The sequence below is a fragment of the Callorhinchus milii genome, unplaced genomic scaffold (genome assembly GCF_018977255.1).
Source record: "Callorhinchus milii isolate IMCB2004 unplaced genomic scaffold, IMCB_Cmil_1.0 Scaffold28, whole genome shotgun sequence".
In the NCBI taxonomy this organism is placed as follows: domain Eukaryota; kingdom Metazoa; phylum Chordata; class Chondrichthyes; order Chimaeriformes; family Callorhinchidae; genus Callorhinchus; species Callorhinchus milii.
In genome coordinates, this window is record NW_024704769.1 from 2,891,959 (window position 1) to 2,905,045 (window position 13,087).

Here is a 13,087-nt window from a genome sequence, read left to right on the forward strand (position 1 = left end):
ACAGGATGGAGGAGCAGAAAGGCGGAAGGCCCGACTGCCGATAGTGGAGAGGGCAGGGCAGGGGTCGTGGAGCTTGCCAGTGCTTGCAGAGCGGAAGGAGCGGGCAGGTTGGTGAAACTTGAATAGGTGGCAGAGGTAGGGAGGAGTACGGCCATGGGGGGGCTTTAAAGATAACTGTAAAGGTAACTACATAACGGCAAGCGAACTGCAATCCTGTGAACGGAGAGGCGATAGCCTTGAGTTCGAAAGAAATTATGACAGCAACAATAATCATTGCATTTGATATAGCGCCTTATCACGTCGTCGAGACTTCTTAAAGCACTTCACAGCATGCACTGTATAGTGTAGCGACTGTGTGTTTTGTGGGCAAAACTCGGCAGCCAATTGTGCACAGCGACGTCCCACAAACAGTCGTGGATTGCGTGACCAAATTATTATTACTAAGCACCTTAGCACAGCCCATAAACCCGTCTCCCAACGCTGCAACACACAACACCCTATTAAAACCTCTCAGACGCACAGACTGATTTGGGTGAATGATTTCATTTCAGGTGAGGGGACTGTGTCTTTAAGGGCTGAGTTTGTAAAAGTGTAGAACGAGAGACAGCGATGAATAAACTCGGATCTAAGAGGAAGGGAAATCTGATTAGTTCTGCTGTCCCTCAGAGAGGGAGCCTGAGAATATAGGCAAAGAAAATAGGTCAGACTCCCAAACCCTCAAACACCGGATGCTCTCACGAAATGTTGTTCCCCTTCGTGCTTGTTTTATTCATGAACACGATTGAATGGAACACGGAGCTGAAACCCAGGTCTCTGCGCGGCTCTCTGCGTGCGTGTTTTTTTTATATATAAAGTCAGCCGGGTGTCTGACACACGCGGAAACCCATCTCCGTGCTTAAGAGTCTCCAGATCAAACTGAGAATTCCTTGCGTCCCACCTACACCTAGGCGTAGGAGGGAACCCGCGGTTGTTAGCTGATTGGCGGAATGCTTTCCGAGGGTAATAATCCCTCCAAAAAAAAACAAAAAAACATTTGGTCACTCAGTCCGCGACCGTTTGTGGGACACTGCCGTATGCAATTGGCTGCCACAAAACGCACAGTCACCACACTTTCCAGTATAGTGCTTTGAGCGCGAGATGGACAATTTTAACTGCAGAAAGGGGGGGGGGGGGTGGTGGGTGTGTGGGCACCATCTGCTGCTCTCTGCCTAATTTTCTATCGTTGTGTTTGATCACAGAATCAGTGGATCCTCAGTGGAAGCGACCATTAATATTGCAGAGTTAATGTAATCTTATCCTGAATTATTTATCTTAATAACCTTAAACTGGCTGCTGCGTTCTGCCCACAAAATGCAGAGTATACTGTAAATTGTAGTGACTGCGTATTTTGTAAGGTAAAACACGGCAGCCAAATTGCGCCCAGCTGAGCCCCCACAAACAGCTGTGAACCGACCGACCGATTTATTTGTCGAGTTGTCAAATTTCAGTTGGGCATAAAGATTTTGGTTCGACTCCAAACTCAGTCACAGAGAACGGGACTGCCATTACAACAATTTGTGCACTCTGTCAAATATGGACACGAAGATAAGGGTTGACTTGAGCCAGAACTAAATATAGCAAGCACTTTAAAACTGAAGCTGGCTGCTTCCGGAGTAAAGAGAGAAAGTACTTTATTCCTTATCAGCCTGATTGACCTCTGATATCAGTTATTATATTCATTCACAAATGCACACTCTGGAACAGCGATAGAGCCCTTTTGTGCGACGGTCTATGACATTAATGCTGTTCTAATGTGAAGTATCCCAACTTCTAACTCATACACCCAATCTTCCTGCTCAGAATCAAGCACTCACACCACCCAATAATGGGCCAGAAAGTGACAGATTCCCGCCCCACTTTGAGGAGTTGAGTCATCCATCCTAATCATAATAATAATCCCTGCATTTGATATAGTGCCTTATCACGTCTCAAAGGGATCCACAGAATATACTGTAAAGTACAGTGACCGTGTATTTTGTGGGCGAAACGCGGCAGCCAATTTAGTGACCAAATTATGATTTTTTGTTAAAAAAGGGGATTATTGCCTCCGGAAAATCGATCCGACAATCGACTAACAACTAGTAGGTTCCTACTACTGCTGGGTAAACAGAGGCGCGTGTGTGGAGTAAGGAAAATGTTTCGCCCTGCCCGCCCGGGAATTGAACCCGGGTCCTCTCGCTTGGGAGGCGAGTGCTCTAACCACTGAGCGACAGGACTCCACAGAAGCTGCCACACTGCGTGGACCCCACGTTCAATACTCAACCGCGGGCTGTGGAAGCAGCAAATGTGAATCAGGATGTTGAGAGCAAAGAACAGCACCATTTGCAACCATGAGACATGCTAGGCTGGGGGAACTCTTCGGTCTTGAGAGAAGGGAGAAGGTGACCGTAAGCGTGGTCGAAGAGGAAGGTTCGCACTCGTGATCTAAAAGAGGGGAAGGAGGGGCCAAGGCAGAGGGATTGGGGGAAGAGAGTTCCAAACCTTCGGAGCGTAGTGGCTGGCGATGGTGGAGCGGAGGGGATGAGAGACCAGCTGGAGGCTAGAGCCAGATTTTAAGTCAACATCCCAACTAGGCTGTTGTGTAAAACAGAGACGGTAAAACACCATTCCGCTCCCAACAAGCACGACCGCAAAGTTCACGTCAGAGCTACGTTTATTTCACACCTTTAGACAGTCCCTTACAGTACAGCAAATCACCCCACTAGACACACGTACATCCACACCACAAAGCACAAGTCGCGTTTAATACAAAGCGTACAATCGCAAAGGAAACGTGAGCTCAATCTCAGCTCCTCATCGCTCCCCGCTCAGCTTTCGTTCATCAGGCCGATAGCAGTAGTGTTCGGTTTTGTTGCTGATTCCAAATGGCTGTGGTTTCACCTCCCCTCCCTCCCTAAAGCCCTACCTTAAGGGCTGATCAATAAAGCAATGAGTGACCCAGATAAAGAACCATACCCTGACCTTAAGAACATAAGAATTTGCTAGATGAAAGAAGACCAAAGGTCCATCCAATTCACCTTCCACCATCCCGGCAGTCGCTTGACACGTTGTGTCTCAAACTACAGTATATACTGTAATCCGTGGAAGAGGGTTGGTTCATTGTTAATACCCAAAGAGCTCAAAACTTGCAACTACAACATATGACAAGCAATAGGGGTTTTGATAGAGTAGATAAACTGTTTCCTCTGGCGGGCGGGTGGGTCATTAATCAGAGGACACAGGTTTAAGATAATTGGCAAAAGAACCTGAGGGGAAGACGGGGAGAAGTTTTTTTTTACTTTAGAGAGTTGTTACCATCTGGAATGCACCGCCTGGAAGCAGATTTAATGATAGCTTTCAAGAAGGAATTGGATAGGTTATAGGCTAAGAACTGGGCGAGTGGAACTAGTTGGTAGCTCTTTCAAAGAGCCAGCAGATTTACTCTGCCTCCCATATGCAAGTTATTATGGCTTCACTCTTCCTGGGAAGCCGAATGCCCTTGCAATCCAACAATTGGAAAACCGCTTATCACGGCATTACTGTATTATGAAAATCAGAGGGAAGGTAGAGCTAAACTGGACCGATGCCAACAATCCAGTCTTCCCATTACGTCTTGCAAAAAAAGTAAGTTGATTTGGTTGGTGCAAACCCCTGTATTCCTGTCCACACTCTCTCACACACACCATCGCTGATGTAATCCACGCTTTCTTTGGACTCTCATAAGGAACTAAACACACTTTACCACACTAGTCCCTCTCACCATCTACTCTCTCTCCCTGTCTACTCACAACTCATTCTTGATTCAGGAGTCCAGGTAGAATGTCCATTACTGTGAAGATCCATCCGGGATTTTAAATGGCCGGCGAGGATAGGGCGAAATCCTGGGAATATCTTGGGAAAGGGCTGAGGAGAATTCTGCAGCACTCCCCATTGGGGTTCGGAGTCCAAAGAAGCCAATTCCATCTTCCATGCCCTCACAGAGTGAATGATCAACATGGCACATTGTGGCATCTCCTCCATCTGATGACCCAATCCCACCCCCAACCCCCACTCCCCCCATTTGCCTAGAAACAGAAAAGGCAACACATCAGTCAGATGCCCATTGCTTAGTTGCATTGCAAGGCTGAGTTGGAAGCCTTATAACAATATAATAATAATAATAATCCTTGCATTTGATCATGTCTTCGAGACGTCTCAAAGCGCTTCACAGAATATACTGCAATTGACAGCACATTTTGTGGGCGTCTCATCCAAAGGATAGTGTCTCTGACAATAATAATAATAATAATAATCCTTGCATTTGATATAGCGCTTTTCACGTCGGGAGGACGTCCCAAAGCGCTTCACAGAACACACTGTAAAGTGAATTGACTGTATATTTGTGGGCGAACGCGGCAGCCAATTGCGCACAGCAATGTCCCACAAACAGTCGTAGATTGAAAATGACCAATTTAATTATTGTTTTTAGTTTTGGAGGGATTATTATTAGGCTCTGTGTGGAGTAAGGAAACTTGACCGAGGTTTCGCCCTCTGCCTGGAATTGAACTCAGGTCTCTCACTTGCAAAGCGAGTGCTCTAACCACTGAGCTACAGGACTCCATCAGACAATGAGGTGTTCCCCCCAGCGATGTGTTGCAGTGTCAGTCTGGACTGCGAGCTCAAAGTCCTTCCGACTCAGAGGCGAGAGCGCTAACGGTTGAGCTGGTTCGAGAGGGAGAGGGGATGAATTCAAGACTGTGATTTAGGGGAGTAAGAGTACAGGTTTGGAAAATGTGTGCGCGCTGTACGCCTTTTGTCTACATACTCACTCCACGAGCTGTGCATTTTCAGGGTGTGATTTGAAAGTACAGAAAAACTGGCTGGAATCGGGAAGAGAGAAAAACATTTAGAAAAAATGAAACAGGAACAATAATAATAATAATCCTTGCATTTGATATAGCACCTCAACACGTTTTCAAGACGTCTCAAAGCTTCCCAGTATATACTATAAAGGGAACCGACTGTATGTTTTGTGAGCGAAACGCGGCAGCCAATTGCGCACGGCAGTGCCCCGTGAACAGTCGTGGATTGAGTGACCAATCTTACTTTCTTAAATTATCACTACACTTGACCATTGCAAAGCTCTCCAAGATACTACAACACCTAAGGTGCCACAGCTTAAAGATTACGGCGAGCGAGACAATGCCTCTCACCTTGTGGTCGCCCATGCAGACCTCGGATCCCATCAGATCGTACATATGGTTTCCCTGCAAGAGAATGTCACGATTTACAGTCTGACATCGCTATCAACTCTCCACCGCCAGAGGGCACAGTGCTTTAGCAGCTCTGCACTCTCAGGTCAACCACAGCACCCGTTAGAAGCTCCCTCTCTACTGCTCCATCCAGTGCCCCAGTTTAAGAAGAGCATGGGGTAGAAGCAGAGTATAGCCGGGAACCTCATTATAATGAACAAACCCCCGGTTTTAACGATCCTAAACCCTCTTATCATGAACACACTCATATAACCATCTTTACTGCAGGCCACAAGGGACTTCTTATCGTGAGGTTCGACTGTAAAACAAGGGGTGGTTTCAGGGCTCAACTGGTTCCGACCTCCTTCGTGTCCCGCGTGCCCTCCGCTCCCCCATTGGCAGTTGCGCTTTCAGCCATTGCGCCCAGAGAATCTGGAACTCTCTCCCTCGCCCTCTTCCTTCCCCTTCTTCAAGTCGCGCCTGAAGACCTTCCTCTTCGACCGACCGTGCCTACGGTGAACTTCCCCTCTCCCCCCGGCTCGGTGTGGTGCTCCACCACCTGTCAAGCGCTCTGGGGCGCTATCATGTGTGATGGGGCGCTGTGTAAATGCAAGTCGTCGCTGTTGCTGAGTGTGCTGTACCTTTGCGACGATTTCGTTGGCTGACGGAGACATGAGGATGCGATCACACCAGGCCGGACAGCGGGTGTTTGAGTATAGCGTTCCTTCAGTGGAGACCTCGCTGTAGGGGTAGCTGGAGGAGAAGCAACAACAACAACACGTCAGAGCTTCGAGACCTCTCCTACCACACAGAATCTTCATCTGGAGTCCTGTAGCTCAGTGGTTAGAGGACTCGCGCTGTATCAAAAATGCAAGGATTACTATCCTCGCACTTGACATAACGCAACATCAAAAGGTCTCGCAGCACTTTACGGGCAATTGCTGTCAAACACGGGAACTTTTTAAAAATGCTGCAGATAGGCATATATTGTAAAGTGTAGTGACCGTGTATTCTGTGGGCAAAACGCACAAACCAATTGCGCACAGCAGCGTCCCACAAACAGTCGTGGATTAAGCGGAGTAACAGCTTTTTTTTTGTCTCTAAATCGCCAAGTACCTGGGTGGGAAGTGAATGTCCAGCTCACAGATTTTGTCACTGAAACTTAGCAGCTCCTTGTCGAACTCTAAAAGCTAAGAAGAGATGAAGCGTTAATGGGAAGTCGGGACTTCAGCCCCTCTGCCCCCACCCTTTGGAACTCCATCCCACAGTCCCTCCGTCTCGCTCCCCTTCATTGCCTCCTTCAAGGCCCGTCTCAAGATCCTCCTCTTCAACCGAGCCTTCGGCCACCCTGCTACACCTATCCCTCGTGCTATCACCCCTCCTGATCCCAAACCCCAGCTTAGGTCCAAATCCCTGGCTGTCTAGCGACTTGGACATCCTCCCAATGTGAAAGGCGCTGTGTATATGTAATTTGTTGTTGTTAATATGGTGGTATGGCCAAGAATCTGATTTAATCAGTTTAGCAAGCGAGGCTGAGTTAGGTTTACATACAGCTTTCCCATTGTTCTCCCGGAAAACATCCTGGTCAAAGTACTCAAAGGTTTCGATTCAATCCTAAGCAGAACCTGTTGAGGAAAGACAAAGGGAGGGACGAAAATATAATAACAGCTTATCGTATCTTCGAGATGTCTAACAGCGCTTCACAGGATATACTGTAATGTGGATTGTGTGGACTGTATATTTTGTGAGCGAAACGCGGCAGCCACTTGCACACAGCAGTGTCCCACAACCCGCCCTGAAGTGAGCGACCAATTTTTATTTGGGGGGAATATTGACCAGGAAACCGGGAGCGAGAGAAAAAGAAACATCAATCTCTTTTCGACCAGCGCCGCACCCCGAACGTGCACCCAAAAAGGGAGCTCGTTTTTAGTCCCGACCTAGGGACTTGGAATCATGTAAGCTTCTGATTCAGAGGTGTGTGTGAGAGAGAGAGAGAGAGAGAGAGCGCGTGCGCTACCACTGAGCCAGGCTGACACACGACCCGCGGACATCGACAGCAAACCCTCCAAAGCCTCTGCTGACACCCGTACCTTGCGATTGTTGTCCCTCTCCTGAAAGATGAGCTTCTTCACGTCGCCGGGCTCAGTGTTGTGTACAATGGCGGGCTCCATCGTGGCTCTGCTGCAGAGGGTCTGGAGTCAAAGGAAGGCAGGTGAACCGGCTTGTAAAACTAACCCACAACGACAACTTGCATTTACACAGCGCCCTTCACAAGGTGGGCTTGGGATTGCCATTTTGAACCAATCTCACGCCCACCCACCCTCCTGACCCCAACACCCAGCTTGTGTCCAAAACCCCCCCCTCCACCCCGACTGTCCAGCGCTCTGGGGCATCCTTCCGATGTGAAGGGCACTCGCTGTACACGTGTCATTTGTTATCGTCGTCATTGAACTCCATTAGTTACCACAGGTAACCTCCTTGCCCTCCATATAGCGCCTTATCACACCTTACCTTAATTTCAACACAATAAAATAATAATAATTTGTCACTCGACATGACTGTTTGTGGGACGCTGCTGTGCGCAATTGGCTGCCGCGTTTCGCCCACAAAATGTACAGTCACTACACTTTACAGTAAATTCTGTGAAGCGCTTTGAGACGTCTCGAAGATGTGATAAGGCGCTGCGTGAAATGCTTCACAGAATATACTGTAAAATGAATTGACTGTGTATCTTGTGGTCAAAACATGTTAGCCCTTGCTCTGCTCAAACCTCTGCTAGTCCTTGACTGCCACATTTGCTTATGCCTATTACAACTGACAGTGTTATAGACCCTTGAGATATTTCAGCATTGCAGGTTCTGTATCAAAGATAAGAGTATGTTATATGTATAAGAAACTCCAGTATAGAGCATAGAAAATCAATTATGTCAATCCTAACCTTATTCCACTGTGATACCAGTTTAGCAAACAGCGGGAATAATCTTTCCCCATTTACCCTGTCAGACCCTTAAAGCATTGTGAAGGCACCTATTACTATCCACTCTGTTTCACTGAAATGTTGTGATCGCAAACTAACAGCTACTGCAGATGAGCTCTCTCTCTCTCGCTCTGCTATCTTGTCTTTTGAGCATTCAGCAGAGAAATTTTATTAAACTCAGGTACTTCATGAGAAGTACCGGGATTAATAGTGTTAATCTGCGTTGATGGTTGAACCAAATGTGTCTTATTGATGGGAGCACAGAACATCTGGATTGCAGTACTGTTGTGAGTGGTGGGAACTCATTCTGGTTGACCTGAAGCCATTAGGAAGCTTTCCACGGAGATAATGACTCCATTCAGCCAAACGTCCATCAAGTCCGAATAGCAGAGCGCTTCAAGCACAGGAGGAAAAAGAAGGCCATTTCTGGCACGGTATCTCTGTCTTGCTGTGTTGGCAAGAGACTCAGAAGTGAAATGATAATGAATGGCCCTGGGAAATGAATGTATTCTAGGAACATCCTAACATGTGGTTAGAGCACTCCCTCGCAAGCGAGAGGACGTGGGTTCGATTCCCATGCAGGCAGGGTGAAACGTTGAGCTAATTTCCTTACTCCACACACAACCTTCCGTTCACCTAGCAGCGAGAATAGGAGCTCGCTTATTAGTTGATTAGTGGCTCGCTTTTCCGGGAGTAATAATTCCTTTTCAAAAAAAAACTAACTTAGTCCCTCGATCCACGACTGTCTGCGTGGACACTGCTGTGTGCAATTGGCTGCCGCGTTCCGCCCTTAAAACACAATACAGTTTACAGTGGCTTCTGTGAAGCGCTTTGAGACGTCTCAAAGACGTATTAAGGCGCTGTATCAAATGCAAGCGTTACGGAATTTATTGCGGATCTCTTACCTGTCCACGCTGATCACACACAGGGTCATGATGGAGGCCGTACAACAGGTGACATCCATGGAGATGAATATGTTACAGAAAATCCTCCCAAACAGCCACCGGCCCCCGGTCAGGTCGGTCACGATAACGAAAGGCATGACAGCAGTGGCCACCGACAGATCAGCCACGGCCAACGACACCAGCAGGTAGTTGGAGGGCTGTCTGAGTTTCTTGACCACGCACACGGAAATCACCAGCAGAGTGTTGCCCATCACCGTGCCAGCCACGATGAGGCTCAGGACTATCCCAATGAGCACTTTCTCCGAGCCGCTGAAGTTATGGTTCTTCAACCCATCTTGGTCGCGCTCTCCGCTGTCGCTGCTGTTGTCAGGATAAAATCTCAACGCTTCCATCTCCATATCCTCAAGGTGAAGATCCCAGGAACCAGAGGACATATCTCGTCTCCGACGCCACAGTTCAAGGAGGGCGCTGGAAGGGAAGTTTCCCCTTGGGATACACTGGCCCCATGGAACTGACATGAAATGGACAAACTTGTCCAATTCACGGAGCCAGAAAGGGACAGAGAGGGAGAGAGGTGTGGAGGGCGAGAGAGAAAAACATAACACAGAACACAAATACACAGGAGGCTGAAATTGGCCAAATAACTGCATCAAATTCACACCATATATATATACACACACACCTAGATACCAAACATATAACAGGAACTACAATTGACAAGGTCGTTGCAGCATTATTCAAGACGCTCAGACTTTGAATAGAGGGAGAGAGAGAGAGAGAGACAACAACAAATTACATTTGTATAGCGTCTTTCACGTCAGGAAGAGAGAGATAGAGAGGGAAAGAGTGACAGAGAGGGACGCGCATACACACACACACACACACACACTGAGTGAGCAGGAAAGACAAACGGATCTTTGAAAAGCCCGACAACGAGACTGCAAGTCTTTTTTTCAAAAAAAAAACAAAGTGGACGTCATGAGCTGTTTCAGTGTGTGTCAGATGCACTTGAGCAGATAAAGCAAAGCCAAGCGATCACTTGTTTCAGAGGAGCTTCAGGCAGCAAGCGATGGAGTCGAGCGAGTGGAAAGTCATTGCACTTTGCCTGCCTGCCTGCCTGCCTGCCATGCCAGGCTCAGCTCCTTCACATTTTGGGATGAACGCTATTCAACACACCGCAAGCCAAGCTAACTAACTCCTTGTGGCCCGGTTGGTCCCTTTAACACTCGAGCACCAAACTGGCTCCTCTTGCTGCTCCTCGCTCACCATCTGTTTCAGTCGAGTTTGTCATTTGTTCGGTTCGAAAATAACACTTGCAAAACGCCCTCTGCTCACATCCAAAACGTGCATTTCCTTAAAAATATCACACGTACACATAACCTGACAATACTTCCTCTTCCCACAAATAAAATAGGTCGTTCACTTCATGGCTATTTGCGGGGACATCACTGTGCGCATATTGGTTGCCGCGTTTCTCCTACAATTACCCAGTCACTGCACCACACAGTAAATGCGATGCGCTTTGAGACATCCTCCAAAAGGCCCCAGACAGTAACAACAACAACGAGTGACATTTACACGGCGCCTTTCACGTCCGGAGGACATCCCACGGTGCTGGACAGTCAGGGATCCACACCCGAGCTGGTGGTTGGTATCAGAGTGGGATGGAGGACGGGGAAGGTAGGGGTAGGAGGGTGACTGAAGGCAAGGTCGGAAAAGAAGGTCTTGAGACAGGACTGGAAGGAGGCAATGGAGGGGCTGAGGCAGAGGGACTCAAGGATGGAGTTCCACAGGATGGAGGAGCAGAAAGGCGGAAGGCCCGACTGCCGATAGTGGAGAGGGCAGGGCAGGGGTCGTGGAGCTTGCCAGTGCTTGCAGAGCGGAAGGAGCGGGCAGGTTGGTGAAACTTGAATAGGTGGCAGAGGTAGGGAGGAGTACGGCCATGGGGGGGCTTTAAAGATAACTGTAAAGGTAACTACATAACGGCAAGCGAACTGCAATCCTGTGAACGGAGAGGCGATAGCCTTGAGTTCGAAAGAAATTATGACAGCAACAATAATCATTGCATTTGATATAGCGCCTTATCACGTCGTCGAGACTTCTTAAAGCACTTCACAGCATGCACTGTATAGTGTAGCGACTGTGTGTTTTGTGGGCAAAACTCGGCAGCCAATTGTGCACAGCGACGTCCCACAAACAGTCGTGGATTGCGTGACCAAATTATTATTACTAAGCACCTTAGCACAGCCCATAAACCCGTCTCCCAACGCTGCAACACACAACACCCTATTAAAACCTCTCAGACGCACAGACTGATTTGGGTGAATGATTTCATTTCAGGTGAGGGGACTGTGTCTTTAAGGGCTGAGTTTGTAAAAGTGTAGAACGAGAGACAGCGATGAATAAACTCGGATCTAAGAGGAAGGGAAATCTGATTAGTTCTGCTGTCCCTCAGAGAGGGAGCCTGAGAATATAGGCAAAGAAAATAGGTCAGACTCCCAAACCCTCAAACACCGGATGCTCTCACGAAATGTTGTTCCCCTTCGTGCTTGTTTTATTCATGAACACGATTGAATGGAACACGGAGCTGAAACCCAGGTCTCTGCGCGGCTCTCTGCGTGCGTGTTTTTTTTATATATAAAGTCAGCCGGGTGTCTGACACACGCGGAAACCCATCTCCGTGCTTAAGAGTCTCCAGATCAAACTGAGAATTCCTTGCGTCCCACCTACACCTAGGCGTAGGAGGGAACCCGCGGTTGTTAGCTGATTGGCGGAATGCTTTCCGAGGGTAATAATCCCTCCAAAAAAAAAAAACATTTGGTCACTCAGTCCGCGACCGTTTGTGGGACACTGCCGTATGCAATTGGCTGCCACAAAACGCACAGTCACCACACTTTCCAGTATAGCGCTTTGAGCGAGAAATGGGCAATTTTAACTGCAGAAAGAGGGGGGGGGGGGGTGGTGGGTACCATCTGCTGCTCTCTGCCTAATTTTCTATCGTTGTGTTTGATCACAGAATCAGTGGATCCTCAGTGGAAGCGACCATTAATATTGCAGAGTTAATGTAATCTTATCCTGAATTATTTATCTTAATAACCTTAAACTGGCTGCTGCGTTCTGCCCACAAAATGCAGAGTATACTGTAAATTGTAGTGACTGCGTATTTTGTAAGGTAAAACACGGCAGCCAAATTGCGCCCAGCTGAGCCCCCACAAACAGCTGTGAACCGACCGACCGATTTATTTGTCGAGTTGTCAAATTTCAGTTGGGCATAAAGATTTTGGTTCGACTCCAAACTCAGTCACAGAGAACGGGACTGCCATTACAACAATTTGTGCACTCTGTCAAATATGGACACGAAGATAAGGGTTGACTTGAGCCAGAACTAAATATAGCAAGCACTTTAAAACTGAAGCTGGCTGCTTCCGGAGTAAAGAGAGAAAGTACTTTATTCCTTATCAGCCTGATTGACCTCTGATATCAGTTATTATATTCATTCACAAATGCACACTCTGGAACAGCGATAGAGCCCTTTTGTGCGACAGTCTATGACATTAATGCTGTTCTAATGTGAAGTATCCCAACTTCTAACTCATACACCCAATCTTCCTGCTCAGAATCAAGCACTCACACCACCCAATAATGGGCCAGAAAGTGACAGATTCCCGCCCCACTTTGAGGAGTTGAGTCATCCATCCTAATCATAATAATAATCCCTGCATTTGATATAGTGCCTTATCACGTCTCAAAGGGATCCACAGAATATACTGTAAAGTACAGTGACCGTGTATTTTGTGGGCGAAACGCGGCAGCCAATTTAGTGACCAAATTATGATTTTTTGTTAAAAAAGGGGATTATTGCCTCCGGAAAATCGATCCGACAATCGACTAACAACTAGTAGGTTCCTACTACTGCTGGGTAAACAGAGGCGCGTGTGTGGAGTAAGGAAAATGTT

General features: G+C 47.6%; 1 non-coding gene across 1 annotated transcript; it reads right to left on the reverse strand.

Moving 5' to 3' along the window:
* Positions 1-2,178: 2,178 nt before the first annotated feature.
* On the reverse strand, positions 2,179-2,256 carry trnag-ccc. Its single transcript has one exon. It is a non-coding gene; the product is annotated as a tRNA-Gly (tRNA).
* Positions 2,257-13,087: the final 10,831 nt, after the last annotated feature.